General features: G+C 34.2%; 2 long non-coding RNA genes and 1 pseudogene across 3 annotated transcripts; 1 reads left to right on the forward strand and 2 right to left on the reverse strand.

Moving 5' to 3' along the window:
• Positions 1-277: 277 nt before the first annotated feature.
• On the reverse strand, positions 278-4,969 carry LOC126717072 (uncharacterized). Of its 2 annotated transcripts, none has more exons than XR_007652413.1 (6): positions 3,831-4,969; positions 3,022-3,067; positions 2,736-2,832; positions 2,202-2,267; positions 2,004-2,077; positions 278-643 (listed from the first exon to the last, which is right to left on the reverse strand). It is a non-coding gene; the product is annotated as an uncharacterized LOC126717072 (long non-coding RNA). The 2 variants fall into 2 exon arrangements; XR_007652411.1 differs by having other exon boundaries at positions 280-643; positions 2,202-2,262.
• A 5,426-nt stretch (positions 4,970-10,395) lies between these two features.
• LOC126714434 (glucan endo-1,3-beta-glucosidase-like) lies at positions 10,396-12,532 on the forward strand (annotated as a pseudogene).
• Positions 12,533-14,794: 2,262 nt separating this feature from the next.
• Positions 14,795-17,352, reverse strand: LOC126713575 (uncharacterized). The gene is made up of 3 exons (XR_007651381.1): positions 17,040-17,352; positions 16,175-16,220; positions 14,795-15,165 (listed from the first exon to the last, which is right to left on the reverse strand). It is a non-coding gene; the product is annotated as an uncharacterized LOC126713575 (long non-coding RNA).
• Positions 17,353-22,454: the final 5,102 nt, after the last annotated feature.

Raw genomic sequence — 22,454 nt, forward strand, 5'->3', positions numbered from 1 at the left:
GTGTGACTACATTAAAGATAAATTAATATAAATGAATCTAAATGCTTAGAAAGGCTTTTAGAATAATTTCCCAAAAATTGAAGAGACCAATTTGATATTGTTAAGGTCTAAAAAATAATAATTGCGACTTCTTAGGATCAAGCATACTATCTACTATAGACAGACCTAAAACACTATTATGCCATCATAAAAAATGAAGGATTTTCAAATTTTAACATAAATATCATTCTAGAATCCCATCTGTTCTTTTTATTCTTCTTAAACATGCACCTCTAAATTCTAATTAACATGGAATATGAGCTTAAAGGAAATCAAATATCAATAAGAGCCTAATTAGCCCAGCAAAAATAAACTAAAAGAAAAAAGAGAATACAACATAAAAATAAAGATGGTAATTTTTTTAATAAAAAAAATCAAGGCAATGAGAGAATTTTATGCAAAATCTACTTTCATTTTTGCACCAACAAATCTATACGACTTCATATTACATATAAATTAAAGTTATTTTTTATTATAAATTATTACATATAAATAAACCTCATTGCATAAATATATTCTACACTTATATGATTTTGGAGATCATTCACCTAACAATCTTCACCCAAGCATCCTCCTTCTAGAGTCCCATCTCTTTTCTTTAAACCTGCATATGAACAATTTTAAGTGAAATAGTTTCAGCCAATGATTTCAAGTAAATAAAAGTCACTTTTGCCCAAATCTAAGTGCCCTTTTTTCTCCTTTTGGAGTGTGGGTGGGTTTTGCCTTTTGTAATTGCATGCTCTTACTATACAAAACCAAAAACAAAAGATCCTAGAGTTTCTTATGTTTCAACATCTTATAGCCTTACACATCATCAAGCATCATCAACATGAGATGTTAATTCTGTGAAGCAATGTGAAAAAGAGTTGGAAGACATTAGCTGGCAAATTGACTGAAGCCATCCTGTTCATATATTCATTGTATGCATGTGTGCAAAATAAAAAATAAGTTTTGTTTTCTTTGCTCACCATGACCAATATATATCAACCCTAATTGAGCACATATGAGTTCAAAATAAAGATAGTAGTTTCGATTTTTGTTTGCAGTGATTTTTCACTTTCATCAACCAAGACCATTTGTTATAATGAAGAGCTTCGCCATTGTAGAGTTTATATATGGTATAGAATACAAGTTCATCCATATATACTTTAGTTCATCTTATTCGTTCAAGTCAAAATTTACTTCTCAAAGCAATGGACACTACAATGATGCAATCATTTACAGTAAGCTTAATCCAAAAGTTCAAACTCTGAATCTGAGTATCATGAATAACCTAAACTTGAAACAATAGATTATCCATGAAAACTGAACAAATTGTGGATGGAATCTGAAGCATTCAAAAGCATCAATCATTGCTTGGTATAATATATATATATATAGAATCAAAATGGGTAAAATACTATTTTGGTTCCTAAACTTGATCAAAAGTTTGTTTTTTATCCCTAAATTTTAAGGAGTTCATTTTCCGTCCCTAAACCATTGAAAAGTTCGTTTTTCATCCCTAAACTATTGAAAATGTTTTATTTATGTCCTTAAACTTTACTTTTCATCCCTAAATTATTGAAATCAGTTCCTTTTTCATCCCTATTTTTGTCTCTAAACCATTAAAAAAATCTCTTTACAAAGTTTAGGGATGAAAAAAGAGCTTTTTAAAGTTTAGGGACAAAAAACAAATTTTTGTCAAAGTTTAGGACCAAAATAGTATTTTACCCAATCAAAATTCCAAAATAGTATTTTACCCAATCAAAATTCATGGCTATGTATAGCAGATTGCTTTACAGTTCCTATGCTACAATAAATTCCATGATAATTGTTATGCCAATTCTTTGAAGATAAAAAGTCTCACCAAAGTGTACTTATAGGAACTTGTTTAGACTCGTCAAACTTAATAAGGTTGGAGATGTGAAACACAATTTATACATTATAAATAAATTGAAACTAAATAAAACTCAACAACATTCTACCTTTTCATACTGGAAAACTTATCAGCATCAGCCATTGCAGTTGGCTTTGATGCTCCAACAACCATTATATAGTCCTAGGACATCAGTCCAAATTTAGAGGTTAGACCAAATGGCTAATAATTTACAAAGGGGCATAACAATCTCATAAAATCATAGCAGTACATTTAAAAATATAAATAAAAAAAATAAAAAGCCTACCTATTATGGCCCACAGCCTTAGTTCTCCCTTTCTCTTTTTTTCTTTATTTTGTTGGTAATACTGCTCTTTGATGAAATCAACAATAAGCAAAATTAGTCAAAGTAAGCAATGAAAATTTTTTTTAAACCATTTGTAGGAAGTGCAAAGCAAGCAAGAAAGAAAATTAAACCTATGAACAATATGCACAAAATTTGTTGTATATCATAGTAAATGACATATTACTCAATTCATGGAGTCATAAAAGTAGTTAAGTTGTCTACAATCAATTAATTTTTTATTTAAATAAATATATTTGGGAAATTTCTATTATAACCAAATTAATCATTTGCATAGAAAAATTAATTTTTTACAACCATAGTATAGCTACTTAGATTTATCACAACATGAGGAGGGGAAAAAACTTTGAATGGAAAATTTCACATCAAATTTAAAAGAGATTTCATCGAGCATATGTTATGCAACACTGAAAGAACACCTATAGAATAGATTAATTCAAAGCAACCCAAAAAGACGATTCAAGGAAAAACACTTACCATTTCATCTCATCAAGCAATTATGTTCCCAACAGATAGGCCCATGAGTACAGGATATTGGCCAACAGCTGTGATGACCTTGAATTAAAATGAATTTCTGCATTTTGATTAAACAATGAGAAAAATAGTATGAGACACAATATAAATAAAATAAAATAAAATTTTAATTTTAATTTTAATTTTAATTAAAAAAAATTCATTGAATAGTAAAGAGAGAAACCACCCCTTTAGAACCAAACATAATCCTAAACATCTACTAGGTTAATGAATGACTTTAATTACCAACCTTGAAACTATTAAAGGTAGCTTCTGCTTGCTTGCCAATTCAAGATCTGTCAATCAAGCCAAAACTTACAATTGGAGAATGTATATGTTTTCTAAAAGAATAGAATCAAAAGAAACCTAAAATCGAGTTCAGAGAATACGTGCCATCCATAGAAGCCAGCAATTCATTTTAAGTTGGAGAAATATAATCCAAATAAAAAAATTTGTTGGCAACTTTTGTTATATTGTATGAAAAATGCCATTTTTAAAAAAGGCCAATGAAACATCACTTAAGAATTTTATCAAACTATTTTTGCACATGTAACACTATGAAATTTATCCAAGTTTAAAGTAGGGGTTTAAATAGTAGCACAAAAATTATGAATTGATGCATAATTAAAATTAACAACAAAACTCTAAATAATCACTATCTAACACAACCAATTTTTATCAAAATAAAGGATACCATTTAACCACATATTAAAACAACTTTAAATATAACAACTTGCTAAGCATGGCCTCTAAATTATTTGCAAATTAAAGATTTATCAACCAACTAATTATCACCATAGTCTCCATATATATTCACAAATCCATTTCTTGATATATATAAAAAAAATTAAAAAAAAATTAAAAAAAAAAAACTACTACTTTCTATTCTTCCCATATGTTTCGATTTGCATTTCCACGAATTGGGCTTTATGTAATACTACAAAATAAGTAAAAATTCTTCAAATCCCACGTTCAGAAATAAAACATTTCATTCATATAGTAAATTTCAAGTAAACCCACCAAACAAAAAAAAAAAAAAAGATCTTTGGAGTTATAAACCTATTGGGAAGCCTTTAAATCATTGTGCAAGATGACTCGGTCTTCTAGGTTGGAGAAACAAATAGCCTAGGAGGCGATCATCAAGGCCATTCTCGCCTTCAACAACATCATTGTCAATAGCTCCAATTTAAACAGTTCAGATTCAACCATCATGCTTCTTCATCGTTGTTAGATTCAAAGAAAGGCGAGAGGTAAGAAAAAGGAAGGGTTGTATAATGAGAGAAGGTTGCTTTGGCATTTTAGATAGAGGGACATAGAGAAGAACATAGAGAGAGATAAAGAAAGAAGTTGAGGGAGAAGGAATATGAAAGGTACAAATTTGTAACTTCCTAAGGCCGGAACATTGTGTTTGTTGGTTTTTAAGGGAAAATGCTGGTGAGAATTAGATTAAGAGTTTGAAACTGTAGGTTTTGGCAAAGATGAAGAGAGAAATTGATATAAATAAAGATATAGATATAGTGTTGAGAATTATGGTGGAGATAGTGGTGAGAATTAATAAATGGGTTTTATGGTGGAGATAGAGGTGAGAATTAAATTAATAAGAAGTAGGATTTATGGTGGAGATAGAGGTGAGATTTGTAACTTCCAAAAGCTGAAACGTTGTGTTTGTTGGTTTTTAAGGGAAAATGCTAGTGAGAATTAGATTAAGAGTTTGAAATTGTAGGTTTTGGCAAAGATGAAGAGAGAAACTGATGTAGATATAGATATAGATATATAGATATAGTGGTGGGAATTATGGTGGAGATAGTGGTGGGAATTAATTTAATAGGAAGTGGGCTTTATGGTGGAGATAGAGGTGAGATTTGTAACTTCCTAAAGCCGAAACGTTGTGTTTGTTGGTTTTTAAGGGAAAATGCTAGTGAGAATTAGATTAAGAGTTTGAAACTGTAGGTTTTGGCAAAGATGAAGAGAGAAATTGATGTAGATATAGATATAGATATAGTGGTTGGAATTATGGTGGAGATAGTGGTGGGAATTAATTTAATAGGAAGTGGGCTTTATGGTGGAGATAGCTGTGAGATTTGTAACTTCCTAAAGCCAAAACGTTGTGTTTGTTGGTTTTTAAGGGAAAATGCTAGTGAGAATTAGATTAAGAGTTTGAAACTGTAGGTTTTGGCAAAGATGAAGAGAGAAATTGATGTAGATATAAATATAGATATAGTGGTGGGAATTATGGTGGAGATAGTGGTGGGAATTAATAAATGGGCTTTATGGTGGAGATAGTGGTGGGAATTAATTTAATAGGAAGTGGGCTTTATGGTGGAGATAGAGGTGAGATTTGTAACTTTCTAAAGCCAAAACGTTGTGTTTGTTGGTTTTTAAGGGAAAATGCTAGTGAGAATTAGATTAAGAGCTTGAAACTGGAGGCTTTGGCAAAGATGAAGAGAGAAACTGATATAGATATAGATATAAATATATAGATATAGTGGTGGAAATTATGGTGGAGATAGTGGTGGGAATTAATAAATGGGTTTTATGGTGGAGATGGTGGGAATTAATTTAATAAGAAGTGGCCATTATGGTGAAGATAGAGGTGAGATTTATTTTATTTTGTTAAAATTGATAAAATCTATTTTTAAATTGTTGGAAAAATACAAAAAAAAAAAAAAATTTGGAAATGACATGGCTGCTGACGTGGCTCAACGTGAGCATAGCAACATTAAATGCTACTCTTCAGCTTTTAGTAATATATAGATTTGTAATAGAATATTTCTATGTTGATATAATGTTAGTTTAGAGACATTTGTGGTGTTATCTAGTTACATTTGTGGTATTGTCTTAGTGGAGCTAAAATTGTTACAGGTTATTTGTAATAGAAATGTGGTTTTAGAACCCAGGAAAAAAAAAAAAAAAAAAAAAAAACTATAGCGGCGGGCAAAAACCGCCACTGAAGGACTAAAATTATGAAATAATTGGAGGCCTATAGTGGCGTTTTTAGCCCACTGCTAAAGCCTCACACATATAGCAGTGAGCGTAATTGCCGCTAAAAGGTGCGTAGATTCTGTTGTTTAATAAATCCTATAGCGGTGTTTACTACCCGCCGCTACAAGGTCAATTGACCTGAATGGTAACCTCATATAGCGGTGTTTTTCTGCCCGCTGCAATAGGCCAAAAGCGCCACTAAATGGTCAATATATTGCGGTGTTTTTTTATTACCGTTGCAATAGAGCTATTGCGGCAGTGCAAGGCTAGCGGGTGGAACCACCGCAATAGGCCAAATGGACCTTTAGCAGCGGTTTTTTGGGCTTTTGTGGTGGTTTTGGCCTGCTGCAATAGTCCAATTTTTTTGTAGTGATTGAAAAGAGAAGAAAGAAACATAAATAGATTATATATATATATGTGTGTGTGTGTGTGTGTGTGAACAATGAACAATAACATGAATAATGCCCATGAATAGTGCCCGAGAAAAGAAAAGAAAGAGAGGAAAAAAGAACCCTATGCTCAATGTGCTTCAATACTTAAAACACTCCATAATTTTAATAATCAACTCTTGCTTGTTTGAATACTATAAAACACTTATATAAATAAAACTATTGACTTCTCCTACTAGAATTAGGACTAAACCAACCTTATATATATATATATATATATATATAAAAGCAGAGAATTCATGTGAAAGTGCATGATGTCTTGCTATGTGGTGCTCTAATTTTGCATTTATTTTTTTTTTAAACTCTATTTTTAAGTTTTTTTTGTTACTGTTACCCAAAAGATCACATTAACTTATTTTTACTGTTATCTCATTACTTTCTCATTAATTTCCTAAGCTTACACCACATATTTCTCTCTTCTTCATGTTTTTTAGTATACCCACCATTTAGTATTAAAAACAAAAGCAAAAAAATAAATAATAATAAAAAATCAAGGATTAATATAACTAACCAGATAAGGCCCAAAGAATTGTTAAATAAAATGCATTGTTTCACTATTACAAAAATAAAAGACCTAAGATTGGCAAAGCATTTATAAGAAAGAGAAAGAGAGGAATCTAAGGGGCTGCCATTGTCGTTATGCTGGCCTCCCACTATCATCAAGTTGCTAAAACTCCTACGGGTATATTTTTTTTTGCTTCTTATGATGAACTTCTGGTACCCAATCCCCTTGGTAATTCCCTAGGGGATGATGAATTTGGGCTCCCAATTTATTTATTGGTGGGTATCCTAGCACTCCTACTAAATGTTGCCTCAAACACTACCTTGATAGCCCAAACTCCACCCCTTCCTTGCCACAAGCCCAACTCTAACCCTCTCTGAACTTTCCTTTCACTCTAACTCTTCCTCCCTCTCTTTCTGAGTTCCTTTCCTTGTGTTTTTTAACCAACCCCTTTCCCTTCATCCTCTCTTTCCTTTTATAGTCTCTTATTAGTGGAGTTCCAAATTATTACTTTTGCATCAGTCCCCATGCCATCCCACTTCTGCTTGAAATCCTAATAAAGGTGATTCCTTCTAAGGATTCTCTTGAAATTTGTTCCTAACGCCAAATATCGTTCGGTAGCGAACTTCCCAAAGGCACTAACTGTGCTCAAGGGAACCGACCTGAATCTAGTTGTCCTCTCATTGGTTCCACCTGGCTTGTTAGTTGATATTGGACTTGATTAACCCGAGATCTGACTATCCCCCGACCTTACACCCTTTGCATTTTTTTCATTGGGCTAGGCTTATCCCTACAGTGTTAGGCTAGTTTTAGTTAACTGGGGCAACCTCGGTGGTCTAGACCATCCTTGGGCCCTGGTTCCCTGGGTCATTCTTGGTCAACTGGGCCCAAGTCCCTACAGAACTCATTACTAACAAAGTTCTATAATAATTATACTATAATATATGTACAACATTCTCCAAAAGCATCTTACATCAAAGATAAAACATTACAATATTATCCGTGCATCACACGGGCAACTTACTAATTAAATTAAACAAAAACCCTACATATAGATCCATAAATTAAATAAGACTTACTTATTAATAGAAGAAAACCCCGGCCTATACCCAAAAATTATATAATTACTAAAATACCCTTGACTATAGAATAACTAAATAAAATATAAAAACCTAATTAACTGCTATGGATACCTATTCTTATTCTTTGGCTTTGCCTATAATGTTAGGCTTCCAAAGATGATATTCTTCTTTTAATCACACTATGATTGTACCATCAGCTATGGACTTTCATTTCAAGAGTTTCGGTCCAAAGGAATTTGCCTTCTAATTGAAAGCAATTCCAGGGATACTCTGCTCATGTCCATTCTATCTATTGGAGATTCTGCTGAACATGCAAGTCCAATTTGAAAGACCAATATCAAGCATTCAGTGTGTCCACTTGTCCAGTCACTCCAACTTGTAACAGGTTTTTCATCTGGACCAAGTTTTCCTTTATAGACACTGCCAAAATTACCTGAACCAATCAAATTCCTCAAAGAGAATCTATCAATTGCATTGCGTAATTCTTTATAAGAGATCTTTTGGTAGGAGGGTCCAAAGGTGGAAATGGAAAGGGATTTCTTCTTTGACTTTTTCGACCAATAAACAGCAATCAAAGAAAACAATGCCAAGCAGAAAGCAGCTGCAATGCTTATTGCCAGTTTCAACTTTAAAGAAAAATGCTTGGATCTTTGAATGGGGCATGCCTGCAAATGTAGCTCTTGGATCCCCCCACAAAGACCAGTGTTGCCTTTGACTTCAATTGCACTAGCATTTCTGAAGACCCCTTTTACAAGTACATCTCCCTCAAGATTGTTGAATGACAGGTTCAAATTTTGCATGTGAAAATTAATCATATACCTTGGGATTTGGCCTGACAAGTTGTTGTTAGAGAGATCAAGATATTGAATACCTTTTAACTTACTTAAGTCAGGAATGGTCCCTTCATAGTAGTTTCCTTGCATATAAAGTTTTTCTAAGGCCAAACAGTCCCCTAGTTGGGCTGGAATCTCTTTGGAAAGTTTGTTGTATGAAACGTCTAGTGTAACAAGAAGTTTCAAGTTTCCAACATCTGGTGGTAAGGAACCGGTCAAAGAATTATGTGACACATTAATAAGGAATAGAGGAAGAGATTGGAGGCCAAGAAGTTGCTTGGGTATGGTGCCATTTAATGGAACTCTTACAATTTTATCCATCTTTTTTAAAATAAAAGGATTAGATTTTATAACTTAAGTACTATTATTAATCAAAGGTTGTGTATCTATTTAAATTATTGATCATATGGCAAAAAACAAATAGATAAGATTTCATAAAGTACATGTGTTATCCTAAGAACTCCAAAGGATTAGATAAGATTTTATAAAGTACATGTGTTATCCTAAGAAGTCCAAAGGATTTTAATCTGTACATTTTTAGACCCTTTAAAACACAACCAGATTAACCTAGTTAATTAGCCAAGTGATTACTTAGTTAAATTATCAAATCTAGGTTAACACAAATATATCATATTATTGTAAAGTACGGAAAATAAAGAACACAACAATATGATAACCTAGGAAAACCAAACCGGTAAAAAACCTGGGAAGGATTTAATCTAGCTATCCTCAAGGTAAAACGAATCCACTATGAAAGAATTGAAGTTTACACAATAGCGACTTAGACCACTTACATCCTATTGCTATCTCAAGTAGGAAACTTACTATCACGACCACGTGATAGCTCCGAGTCCACGGACTACTTTTTTCTTAAATTCCCAATAAGTACAAGCACTCCCACTTGTGTATCTTTAAGCTCTTGAATTTACAACTGAATTGATCACCAAGCTCTCGACATCAATCTTGAGATTGGAAACCCTAAGTGTATGTGAAGGCAAACACCTCTAGATCTCACGAAAGATTCACACTCGCAACATAAAGAGCAACCTTTAAATGTGGCTAGGGTTTTCTCTTTTATACTTAAAACAAAACATAAAACCCTACACATCAAACGGGCTTGGGCTGAGTTAGAAAATTCTGTAGAAAAACAATCTGCATAAGATTCGATCAATCAAGTCTAATTTTCAATCGATTGAGCCAAGCAAATTTACACAGTAAATCCTACAGTACACTCGATTCCAACTTTACGCTTAAACACACTTTGAGCAAGTCTAAAACAAGACTAAATGTTTTGATCATGGTTGGCCAACATTACAAATTGAATTTCTAATATATTTAAATCTAAAGTCTTAAAACCCGACATAATCCACTGAATACCTATACATTTTCTTCTAAAAAAAACCTATGGACCTATTTGGTAGTGGTGCTCAAGAATTATTGTTCAAAATGATGTGAAAACTGTAGTATAAAAGGTTTTGTAAAAACACATTTAGAGTATCTATAATGCAAAAAATGTGTTTGATCCCATGTTTCAGATAACATATTTTAAAATATGAACAAATATATATATATATATCGTATGAGTGTGTATTGTTTTTTAAAGTCGGTAATGATTAGTAGGTCCCATAATTTATATATATATATATATATATAAAATAAAATAAAAATAAAAAAAGAGAGAGAGAAAAAAAAAGAGAGCCATGCATGTTAGAGAAAAGAAAAAGTATGTGTGTAGTCTTATCAGTAGGTCTCTTGATTTTCAAAATATTTACAACAATGTTATTGAGCAATGTTACTCAAAAACTAAAAACTACTTTGAATGTAATCTCAAAAGTTACCATGACTTTTGAGTGGGGTTATAGTGTGTCTTTATGTTAGAACTTATTTCCCTCTCCTTATGTGTGTGTGTGTTTGTTTCTCAAAAAAAAAAAAAAAACAAAAATACAGTGTTTAAACATCCTAAATTGAAAAATGTTACTCAAACACTCTTGATCAAACACTCCTGCTAAACACTTTTCTTTTTTTCTTTTTTTGGCTACAATTTTCATTGCTTAAACACTGAAAATTTTTGTTTGAGCTTGCATATCAACCAGGTTCTATACATTTCCGTAAACAAATTTACCATTGGTGTTAAATATATCTACTTTTTTCTCTTGATTCTATTTGTTGCAGCTCTATTGGATACCTTTACATTTCCTTCAAACAAATTCATCTTTGGTGTTAATTAACTTGTTTATTATCTTGGTGCTATTTGTTGTAGTTGTACAATCTATAGGTGTAAATTATGGAACAATTACCGATGATTTACCACCTGTAACTGAAGTAATAGCCCTATACAAAACAAGTGGCATAGGGAAAATGAGGATTTTCGATCCAAAGCAACCCTCCAAGCCCTAAAAGGATCCGGCATATCAGTCATTGTTGGAGTTGTCAACAATGACCTTCAAGGCTTTGCCACTAGTCCTGCAGCTGCAAATGGTTGGGTGCAAACAAACATACAAGTCCCTACTTGCCTGATGTCAATATTAGTTACATTGCTGCTGGGAATGAAATAAAACCCAGTGATCCATTAGCCCAATATGTTGGACCAGCCATGCAAAACTTATACAATGCAGTTACATCTTCTAATTTTCCAACCCAAATCAAAGTTTCAACAGTAATAGACATGTCATTGATGGGCAATACTTACCCTCTATCTTAAGGCTCCTTTAGGGTCCGTTTGGTTGGAGGAGTAGAAAAGTGAGAGGATGGAAAATTGTGGAAGAATGAAAAAATGAGAGGATGGAAAATATTTAATTTTCCCTCTTGTGTGTTTGGTTGGAGGGGTGGAAAACATTTAGTTTTCCCTCAGGTCTCTGCATCTTTTTTTTTTTAATTTTTTTGACAGTTCGAAAGCTACAAGGAAGAGAGAAGATGATGATGATGAAGAAGATGAAGATGATTGAAACATAAGGGTTTGACTTTGAGTTGATTTTTTGTGGATTTTGGGTTTGATTTTGAGTTGATTTTGTTTTGGGTTGATTTTGAGTTGGGTTTGGGATGGGTTTTCCAATGGGGTTTGAGTTGATTTTAAGTTGTTTTGCGTTGATTTTGAGTTATTTTTGGGTTGCAACGATGATAGTTGGGTTGTGCTGAGTTGGTGGTTGGAAAGTTGTCTTCTTTCTTCTTTGTTGAGTTGTTGTGACCATTGGGAACAAAAGGGCATTTGTGTAAAAGTGCTGTGAGAGCACTTTTCTCTCATAGCTTTTCCTCCTGATTTGGGAGGATCAAATTTGTGGGCTCGGGAGAGAAAATTTTCTCCCGGGTTTTCCATCCTCCCTTTGCCAAACAATGGAAAACACTATTTTCCATCCTATTTTCCTCTCTAAGTTTTCCATCCTCCCTAAATTCACTCCATCCAAACACAGTGTTAGTGACAATGCAAGTGCATACATAAATGCAATCGCTAGCTTCCTAGTAAGCACTAAGGCACCACTTCTTGCCAATGTGTACCCATATTTTGCCTACTTAATTAAGTGACCCAACAGATATTAAGCTTGATTATGCCTTATTAAATTCATCAGGGGTTGTGGTACAAGATGGTAACTTAGGGTACCAAAATCTCTTTGATGCAATGATGGATTCTCTCTATTCTGCTCTTGAGAAGATTGGTGCGGCCAATTTGACTGTCATTGTAACAGAGACTGGTTGGCCATCCGACGGTGGTGTAGCAGCTACAGTTGACAATGCAGGCACTTACTACAAGAATTTGATTAGTCACGTGAACAATGGCACTCCGAAGAGGCCTGGACCATTAGAAACATACTTGTTTGCCATGTTCGATGAAGACCAAAAGGGTCCAGCAGAAACTGAGAAACATTTTGGTCTCTTCTCACCTACCAAGCAACCTAAGTACCAACTCAGTTTTTCTTAAGATAATTGCACTAGGAATTGTAATCTTTATTACTAGAATAAAATATGTTTATTTTTTTTTAAGAATCAAGAAATAAAAAATGTTGCAAAGGAATAACTGAAACCATAAATTTAATTGTAACATTGGAATAGAACTCAAGATCTATATTTATGAAATATCTTATTTATTTAATTTTATTTCATAAAAATGAATATTTTTTAAATTTGAGAGAGATTATCTTTTAATTTTATAATTTTTGTGTACATATCAAAAGTGTAAATTTAGGAAATATATCAATTTTAAAAGTTATTACACGTACATAGTAAGAAATAATTGTTACAATCTTTTAAAAAAGAAGAAGTTGTTCCTCAATTTAAGGAATAACTATTACTTATAATAAATGTGCAACCAAATAATCAAATGATTATTTCACAAGGCTAGTCATCCTATTACAAAACCTGTTACAGCATATCATACATGCCCTTAGTTTAAATGAGAGAGAGAGAGAGAGTGTGTGTGCGCGCGCGCCCACGCATGCAAAATATGTATATATGATACTAGATAGGTTGGAGAAGCTAGCTACCTTGTTGGTAATCTATATTGTGTTGGTGTATTTTATAAATGTAAATAAATTTTTAATTTTGCTCTTACAAAATTTACTACGATGTAATATACTCTATTTGAATATATTACTCGCTACATAGTTGAGATGGTATGCTGATAAACTTGCTACATAGTTGAGATGTGTTAGAAGTATGTGGTTAAAAGATTAAATTTACCATATCCCAATAACTTAAACTTTTGGGACAATCAGTAATTTAACTAGGTATCAGAGCATGGGATCCTGAGTTCGATCTTTGTCTCCTCCATTCTGCCTCCTATTTAAATTTCCACATGTTGGACTTCACCTTTTAAAAAGTAGTTTCAACCCACACGTGAAGGGAAGTATTAGAAATATGTGGTTAAATGATTAAATTTATCATATCCCGATAGTTTCAACTTTTGAGACAATCAGTAATTTAATTAGATGTACATTTGAATATTCTCCTACAATGGCAAGAAACACCCTTAAGAGAGTGAAATTTATGTTTCTTAGAGAAGTCATATAACAGTGATATACTATCTTTCTTAATCTTTTACTATTATAAACATTGACACTAAATTTGTTATTTTTCATTTTAAAATGATTAAAACAATAATATTTAATTCTTTATATTTGTTTCAATTTTGTTATATCACTGTGAGTAGTTTAACTATATATTATTACTTTTGAAACGCAGAACCAAAATATTAGTTGGAATACTACAAACTTTAATTGGTTTTAAAAATTGCTTATTAGCTTAAAATTATTGTGTTCACTTTCTTCACCTTCTACACCCTTCCCCTTGATTAGTCGATGACATACAACAAACTTATGATTTCATTCTATTAGAGAGTGCCAATTGTGTTGGAATTTAGATAATCTTTCATTTCAAGATTACAGACTAAAATCTCATGTGTTAAACCTTACCTATTAAGAGGAGTTTGGACCCAAATGTAAGGGTGAGTGATAGAATTGTGGTTAAATGATTAAATTTATTATATCTTAATAGTTTAAACTTTTGGGACAATTAGTAATTTAACATAGTATTAGAGTAGGAAATCTTGAGTTAGCATATATGAAAAACAAGCAACTTGGCTACAAACTATATACAACATGAAAATTTGATTGTACCTCCTATTATCTAGGAAAACAAACAAATTTACCTTTCTATAAAAATAACTTGTTTTCTTCTACACCTTTTTATCTTGCTCACTCTAATATTTATTAGGGTCTGATTATTTCAGTCCTTATTGAGGCAGGATCCTGATTATTATTTTATCATTTTTTATGATTACTCATAATACACATGGATATATCTCTTAGAATATTAGTCTAAACTCCCTCATATTTATCAACATTTTCAGAAATGGTTCAAACACAATATTCTGGTACCATTAAAATCTTTTGATTGGAAAATTTTCAAGAATACAATGACAAAACATTCATCACTTTCTTGAAGAAAAAAAATTGGTACATTTCCTCACCACTCTTTTCCATATACCTTTCAACAGAATGATCATGTGGATCTACGCAAACATCATCACAATCTATACAATCCACGCCCTTAAAAGTTTGTGGACTAAATTATATGCTCAATCCACATGGGATAAATTATAATATTCCCTCAAAATCTAATATTAGTCAAGCTTAGCAACAAACATGTACAAAAAGATAAGTAGAATATATATCATTCATGTTACCCCACATAACTTCCACCTCTCCTTTTTAAAAGAAAGCATATGATAATTACTAATAAAGCATACTAGTATTTTTGCTAGCTAGCTTGCTAGCTAAGTCGTCTATATATAGCAGCAATTTTGAGACTAGATAGGATTGTTAGTCTCTTGTTTCCTTGACTTCTCGGCCAACAATGCATTATATTCCTCTCTTATGCCATTATATTTCTCGCACAACTTCTTGAAAGCTTCCATTTGGTCCTGATTCGGAGCTTTCTTCTTCTTATTTTCCAGAAGATGCTTAGTTTCCTCAATTTGTTTCTTGAGCTCTTCAATCTTTGCACTTTTCTCCTCAAGCTGCTTACGTAGCACCTCCAAGTCCGGTGTTTTCGTAGCTAAAATTGTAAGGTTTACTCATATAATTAATGTTAACAATTAATGTGAAAAACAAAGCTATCTTGAAGTCCAAGTTTTATACTTTTATTTGATCACAACTGATATATACACTTTGGGAGGAGGTTTGGGTCCAGTGTCCAGTGGTACTGGACTCATTGGAATTGTGACACATACATGTCCATTTTTAAACACATGTTACCATTTGATTGGGTCTAGTGCACTAGAAGCACTGGACCTAATCTAGACCCTATACTTTGAAACCAAAGTTTAAAGGTTCCAATCCCCTCTCTTCAATATAAAATTAAAAAAAAAAAAAAAAAAAAAAAAAAAGGGTACCAATCCCCTCTTGGGATTTCTGAATTTCTGTGTCCCAATTGATGGTGTTACAGACCCTACACTAAAATGTTTAAGATATTATTCACCCTCCCTATAAAACAATCTACATTTCCCTTTTTGGTTACCTCTAAATAATAGTCCATTGCCAAAAACAGGAATTAAATTTTGTCAATTTTAAATATTTATTACAATAAAGTATGAGTGATTATTTAGTATTTACTTTTCATTGTTTCAATATAAAAGTAGATGATAATATTAGGAAATTAGTAAATTGAGATATATAGATGGGACTTTTTTCATACAAGTTATAACTTAAAACTTGTATTTTTTTTTTTAAAGCGAAATTATTTTTAGGAAGAAGCATGTATTTTGTAAGTACTCAATATTGTTTCACATTCTTTTATACTCATTATTCAATTAATATATTCACAATTGATGCAAAAATGTACAAATTTGAAAAAAAAAAAAAAAGCAAATATGAAAAGGTAGATATGAGAAAATGAAATTTCTACATCAGAATCTCAGGCAAAGAAATTTATGGATATCTATGTTTTTGTCCATTCTAAAACTTTATGGATATCTTTGTTTTTGTCCATTCTAAAAACACAAGGAGATTATTCAGCAAAAAAAAAAAAAAAAAATGGAATAGGGAGCAAAAGAAGTATATAGTACCTGCGAAAATGTTTGAACTGCCACCTTCCATAACTTTCACGAATTTCTAAAAAAAAAAAAAAAAAAGTTAAAGAGTCAAAGATCTCAGAAAGTATACCATAACAAAATAAATGTACTAAAAGAGTAAAAGTTCATTGAAAGAAAAACTTAAAATCATTAAAAAATATATAAACCTTAAAAAATTGACAACGGGTTAGTTTATTTTCTTCCACTATTCATAATATACTAATGTATTGGATGTGAAATATGCATGAGCCTATTCATAACCATAACATGATAAATTACATTTTTCAATTTAAAAATAAAAATGCTTACTATATTTTGGGGAATGTGAATTTTGTAGTTTAGGCTGAAAAGTTGTGTTTTATACCTGATCAATGATGTGTCCAAGAAAAAAAATTAAAAATATAAAAATTAAAAAAACTGGCCCATTTAATGATATGATTATGCATGTCTCCTACGTGTTAAGCTAGAGATCTTCAGTTAGACACATTTCTAGCATGTTAATCCCGAAACTTACAGGTTAAGATTCCCTCCCATTTGATAATTCATAATAATATAAAACTTACTAAAATCTTTTTTTTTTTTTTAGAAAAACAAAATAAAATAAAATGAGACAAAAAGAGAAAGCATGAAAAGATAAACAGTGTTGCAACTTAATGAAATTTTTAGTATGTGTAACCAACTCTTTTTTTTTTTTTTTTTTTTTTGTAAATCTTCTTCAATTTTTTTTTTTTTTACCAAATTTTTATGGCATGCAAGAAAGAGAACTTTCAGACAAGAAAAATACTCAAAAATTGTAAAAATCTTTCTGAAATGAATTAAACTGTAAAATTTCATCAACAGTAATACTAGATAAACAGACCTTAACTTTCTCCACCAAGCACTGCTTGCCTCTCTCTCTCTGTGGTGCCCCTGCACTTTGGTGTTTCAACTTTCATGACCCACGAATTGTATGATTTATATATGAATTTGAGCTGAATGATGAATGGACTAGTGGCAATGGTACATGACCTATAGCTAAGCTAGCTAAGAAAGACAAAATCCATGATGAAGGGCTACTTTCTCAGATGGATAAAAGATCTCCACTGTAAATCTATTGGTACATAGATTTGCTGGCCATTGATGTAAAACTCTCTCTCACACACACACCATGCCTTCCTTTACCGTCCGTCAGTGGGAATCAGAATATTTTTGCATGTTTAGGACCGACACGCACATGATTCAACCTTAGCTCATACTGAATACTTTTGTTACATCAAGGAAAAGAAAGACCATAATTTTTGTTGTCTTCTTATTAGGGTCCTTAGAAAGGGCCATATAATTTGATAATTTAGATATCTTTGCATGGGTCTGGGCCTATAGAATGAGCTATTTGTAAATTTAAAAGGCTATTGAGAATTGGACTTCTTGAATCAAAGACCAAAAGAATATATGGACTACTTCCTAGCATTGACCCTTAACCAAATATGGAATATGCTAGCTATGACAATGGACCATACCATGAATTATCAAAGACCCACTTTTTCCCTTTTTGCTAAAGCGTGTATCCCCTAGTGCAATTTGGATTGAACCCATTTTTTGGAAAGGTCATCATCAAAAAATGGCTCAGATGCCACTAGTACATTTCGGTCTTCAGAGTTGGTGTTCAATGGGTTAGGTCAGATTGCATTTGTAGGAAAGGGTTCACTAATTGGAATTCTTTTTCTTTTTTTTAATGTAGGTTTAATAATTGGAATTTTTTTTTTAGAAGAAAGATAATGTATTCATTAATTAAGGAAGGTCAGGGGATCACAACAAACATTGACAAGAGAAGAGAGAGAACGGAAGCTGAGTACTGCAATGAACCACCAAGATCAAGTGAGGAAGAAGATGAGCTAGGACGCAGTGTTAAGAAATTCAAAGAAAGCAGTGGAGATAAGCAGATTAATCCACCCAGGAATACTACCAGTTATAAGGATAGGCTTGTGGGAGACATTCCTGGAGCCTATGAGCAAGCTTTTAAGTTGGATAATGTCTGGGACGATGGAGAGGAACCAGATACAGAGGTGGAACCCCTCATTGAAGGAATGGCAGAAGTGAAGCTGTCTAAGGAGACTAAGGCGCGTATAAGGGCCCCATAGTCAAAGGCTTTAATAGTGAAAGTGTTTGGTAGAACTGTTGGATTCAGCTATCTCACTTTCAAGCTCAATGCATTATGGAAACCTGCAACTAGGATGGACTGTGTTAATCTTGGAAAGGATTACTTCTTGATAAAGTTTTATTGTTCAGATGATTATGATAAAGTGCTTCGTGGAGGTCCTTGGTTTATTGGTGAGCACTTCTTAGCCATCAAGCCTTGGGAACCTTACTCTAGAGCCTTAAATGATTATCTAAAGTCTGTTGCTGTGTGGGTGAGGTTTCCTGAATTACCTATTGAATTTTATGATATGGAAGTATTGAAGGAAATAGGTAGTGCTATTGGCCCAGTGCTTCGTATTGATTCATACATGGCCACTGGATCACGTGGTAGCTATGCAAGGTTCTGTATACAAATTGACCTAAACAAGCCCTTAATCAATTCCATCAAGTTAGGTAGATTGGTGCAACAGGTAAAATATGAAGGTATTGCTTCCCTTTGTTTTTGCTGTGGGAGGCTTGGGCACAAGAAGGAGAACTACTGGTATCAGGTTAAGGAAAAAGAAAAAAATGGGCGTACTGAAGAGAAGAGTCCGAATAAGTCACAGGAGGAAGATAAGTCAGAAGATAGTGTAGCAGAGAAAAGCACGAACCAAGTTAGTGAGGAGGATAAGTCAGATCCTAACTTTGGTCCGTGAATGTTGGTTTCAAGGAAAAGGAGTTTGGTCAGAAATGGACGGTCCAGGTCATCCTTTGGAAATGAGGTTAAGGATGATGTCAATTCAAGGGGCATGAGCGTCCAAAGAGGTGAAAAACTAGAGGGTAGTTCAGCCATTCCCATTAAAGAAAGTGTGTTGTCCACTCAGTCCACTCAATCTGAGCACGCTCGTGCTGTGAGGAGCGTTCCTGGCCAAGGGATGGCACCGAATGAAGATATGGGAAATCTGGAGATGAGGTTCAATGCGTCAAATTCGAATCAGGGAGATGGGGTGACACGAACTGATGGGAAGCTTCAGTTGGGCGTCTCGGGCTCAAGTACAAGAATCAATAGAAGTAATGGAGGGAAGGGCACTAAGTCATTGAAGAGACAATACCCATCTTCTTCTACGTCTTCACAGAGAGCTGGGTCTTCCAAAAATCTGCAGAAACGAGAGAATGGAGGGGTTCCGTGTGGGTCAAAGCAGTCCGATTTGCAATCCGAGAAGGAGCGACTGGGCGATCTGGCATCGGAGCAAGCTAGTGGAAGTTCCAGACGAAGTCAGTCTCCAAATAAGGGCATCCCCGATGAAGGAATTGGAGTGGTGCGAAGGGGAGTGGGGCCCAGCGTGGAAGAACATATTCCCAATCACTCCGGAGAGCCGCAGAACAGGGACAATAGCACTGGATCATCCGGCTTGGGGTCTAACGGCCAACCCATGGTGGAACTTCATAACGGACATGCCTTTAATTTCATGGGAGGAGTCCGAAGCCTTGAGCAAGCAGAGAAGGCCATCGGTGGTGCCACACTTCGACGAATCCGAATGGTTGATTCAGGAAAGGAAGTTAGTGGACCAAAGGGGTATGGCTACGGCATTAATGGGGAATCACCCAATGTTGAAACTAATTCAGATTCTCATTCCGGTGGAGGAGTGCGATGTGTTGATAAGTTGCAAGGAAGAGGTGATGGGAATATTGAAGCACATGTTGATATGGAAACCGGAGTGGAAGCACTCGAAGGAATTGTTGAGGAGGCTGGGATGGAGTATGGTGGAAGCTGCAACTATGAATCCTAGTCGTGTCGAGATTCTGATGGGTCAGTTTATGAAGATGAACATTCTAATGTGGAATTACAGAGGTGCATTGAATCCGGATTTTAAGAGGAGGGTGTTTGAAATGGCTGTGAACCATCAGCCGTCGATAATGGTTATAACAGAGACTAGAGTGGGGGGTAGCAGAGCTGAGAAGATAATTGAAGCACTTCCATTTGATGGCTTTATCACCACGGAAACTATTGGGTACGCGGGTGGATTATGGATTTTGTGGAGAAGAGAAGATGCGGAAGTTAATCTGTTATCTACTACAGAACAGGAAATACATGCGACGGTAAAGGTATGTGCATCAAACCTTTCTTGGTTATTTACAGCAATATATGCTAGTCCTCATTTAGCTAAGAGGAGAATCCTGTGGTCTAATATAGATAAGGTTGGGCAATCGCATAATCTTCCTTGGTTAATGATTGGGGATTTTAATGAAATTCTAGGTGGGGAGGATAAATTTGGGGGGAACCAAATTAATTTAAACAAGGCCCTTGAATTTAAAGAATGTCTGGATTCATGTAATTTTGTAGACCTTGGGTTTGCTAGACCTAAATTTACCTGGACTAATAAAAGGCAAATTTCAGATTTGATTTTGGAAAGACTGGATAGATGCTTTGCCAATCCAATCTGGAGAATTTTGTACCCTGAGGTGGTGGTAACCCATCTTCCTAGAACCTTCTCAGATCATCATCCTGTCTTGATAGAATTATGGAAACCTAATGCTAATGGTTTGGAGCGGCCTTTCCGTTTTCAGACTATGTGGTTACTTCATCCAGATTTCTATAGGATCGTTAGAGAAGCCTAGCCGGAAGGTGCTAATTTAAAGTTGGCCACTACTGATTTTATTAGGAAGGCTAAGAAATGGAATTTTGAGGTTTTTGGTAATATTTTTGCGAAGAAAAAAAGGGTGCTAGCCAGGTTGAATGGTACACAAAAGGCTTTGGCTAACAATCCTACTGAATCTCTTATGAGGCTGGAAGACCAACTTATTGAAGAGTACTCCTCTATTTTGCTTCAAGAAAAGGAGTTTTGGGCCCTTAAGTCGAGGATTAATGCTGCTGCCTTTGGGGACCGAAACACATCTTATTTTCATATGAATACGGTGGTGAGGAGGTAAAGGAATAAAATAAGGTGTTTGAAGGATGGTATGGGCGAATGGATAGTTGAGGAAGAGGCAGTGAAGGAGCATATTTTAAAGGGGTTTATGAAGCTTTATGCTACGGGTTTGGAGATGTCCTACAGAAGTTCTGCTGTTTCTGAGTTCTACGGTAGTTTTCTCTCTGAAGCAGATAGGAGTTGGATAGGAAGGGAAGTGGTGGATGAAGATGTGAGGAGTGGTTTGTGGGCTTTGAAGCCTTTTAAAGCACTAGGGCCGGATGGGATCCATGCTGGCTTCTATCAGCATTTTTGGCATGAGGTGGGGAACTCAGTTTGTGAGGAGGTGAAAAAGATTTTCAGGGATGGTATAGTTCCGGACCAGCTTAATGAGACACTTGTGACATTAATTCCGAAATGTAAAAGCCCTGAGTCCCTGAATAATTATAGACCGATTAGCCTTTGCAACTCGGTTTATAAAATTGTTTCTAAGATTCTAGTGGAGAGGATCAAACCGTATCTAAATAAGCTTGTATCCCCTATCCAAACGGCATTTGTGCCGGGAAGGAAAGGATTAGATAACATTTTAGTCGATCAAGAGCTTTTCTATGCTTTGGATAATAAAAAAGGCAAGGAGGGGTATATGGCCATTAAAGTTGATTTGGAGAAAGTGTATGATAGAATGGAGTGGTGTTTTATACACAAAGCTCTACATCCTTTCCACTTTCCTCAAAATCTGATTAAGGTGATAATGAGTTGTGTCACCTCCACCAAGGTGTCTATTTTGTTTAATGGAGGGAAGTTGGAAGCTTTTAATCCTTCAAGAGGTCTTCGACAAGGAGATCCTTTATCGCCGTATCTCTTTATTTTGTGCATGGAATACTTGGGCCATTTAATTGAGAAGAAATGTATGGAGGGAGTGTGGAAGCCTTTGAAAGCCTCGAGAGAAAATATTGGTATCTCCCACCTCTTTTTTGCGGATGATTTACTTCTATTTGCTAAAGTAGATGAGGATGCTTGTGAAGCTATATCGGAAGTGTTGGATGAATTTTGTGAGAAGTAGGGTCAAAAAGTGAGTATGGAGAAGTCAAGAATCTACTTTTCCCTTAATGTGCAAGTTGAAATTAAGAGCAGAGTCTGCTCAAGGTTGGGAATTCAAGCCACGGTGAATATTGGGAATTATCTTGGATTCCCAATCAAACATAAAGGGGTTCCAAGAAATAGAATGAACTTTATAGTTGAGAGAGTTATGAGCAAGCTGGCTTGTTGGA

Source organism: Quercus robur, chromosome 1 (genome assembly GCF_932294415.1).
Source record: "Quercus robur chromosome 1, dhQueRobu3.1, whole genome shotgun sequence".
NCBI classification, from domain to species: domain Eukaryota; kingdom Viridiplantae; phylum Streptophyta; class Magnoliopsida; order Fagales; family Fagaceae; genus Quercus; species Quercus robur.